Genomic DNA, 1527 nt, shown 5'->3' with positions numbered 1-1527 from the left:
GACCCTTTCACAGGGGTCGCCTAAGACCATCGGAAAATACATATATAATTACATATTGTTTTTGTGATTAATCACTATGCTTTAATTATGTTCAATTTGTAACAATGAAAATACATCCTGCATATCAGATATTTACATTACGATTCATAACAGTAGCAAAATTACAGTTATGAAGTAGCAACGAAAATAATTTTATGGTTGGGGGTCACCACAACATGAGGAACTGTATTAAAGGGTCGCGGCATTAGGAAGGTTGAGAACCACTGGTCTAGGCTTTGAAAACAAAAGTGACATAGGTTAAGGTCTCTTCTAAGGATCTGGTCTATGTGTGCTTTCCCCTGTGACGAAAAAGTCATGAGCAAACAGAACACCAAAGCTTGGGTTCCTTCTTTTTTTTTATTTTATTAATTTTTAAAAATTTATTTATTGTCGAAAGTTTTACATATGTCTCCTTTTTCCCCGCTTTACCCTCCCCGCCCCAGCCATTCCCACCCCAGGTAAGCCCCTTTGGGTTCCTTCTTGAGATGAAGGAAGGATTGATATTTATAGCAGGGGTACAATGGGGCAACATAAAGAAGTTTAGGACAAATTCTTATTAACAGTGATCTAACAACACAAGGCAGAGTGTGGCAGCTCCAAATGAATCAAAGCCCTGGACAGACGTGGGAGGTCAGGTGTAGCAGGAAGAAAGTACAGTTTGCTGAGCATTGAGGAAGGAATTTGTAATTGTTCTCACATTTAATAGTAACAAACCAGAGAATTAAATATTATAAAGATAATATGGAGATTTAAAGAGATAACAAAATCACATTCAAACTTGGGTCTGGGTAGGTCCAAAGCCCTTAACCATACATTCATTTGACCGAGTGAGAGGGACCTAATGCTTTTGATAGAAAATCTCTCAATTGACTCTGACATACACAGGAAAAAATTTAACTGAACAGAACAGATAACACTTAATTCAAAATTTTATAAATTTTGATAAAATAATGATTCATTTATGTCTTTAATTCTTTTTAAAAGTTTTTAAACTAAATTTCAAATTTTCTATTATATTGGCATTTCTATTTTTTTTCCCTAGTACAAATTATGCTCTTCTTACTGTCCTTAAAAATTCATTTAGGCTCCGGTTATATGACTCATTGGTTGGAGTGTTGTCCCATACACCAAAAGGTTGCAGGTTCGATTCCCAGTCAGGACACATGCTGGGGTTGTGGGCTGGATCCCCAATAGGGGGCATGCAGGAGGCAGCCAATCAATGTTCTGCTCTCACATCAATGTTTCTCTCTCCCTCTCCCTTCCCCTCCTCTAGAAATCAATAAACCGTTCTTTAAAAAAAAAAAGAGAATGAGCACCAATTATTCATTCAGTTAAACATTTGTGAAGTGTTCACCATGTGCCAGGCATGGTGAACTCCAAGTGGGGGGCAGATAAGAACTCTTTGGAGTGTTGTGCTTAGGAGCCAGGGCGCTGGAGTCTAATCATCTGGTTTTGAATCCTGGCTTCATCATTTATTCCCTGTGTGAC

Source organism: Myotis brandtii, unplaced genomic scaffold (genome assembly GCF_000412655.1).
Source record: "Myotis brandtii unplaced genomic scaffold, ASM41265v1 scaffold257, whole genome shotgun sequence".
Classification (NCBI taxonomy): domain Eukaryota; kingdom Metazoa; phylum Chordata; class Mammalia; order Chiroptera; family Vespertilionidae; genus Myotis; species Myotis brandtii.
This window is presented reverse-complemented; position numbering follows the sequence as displayed.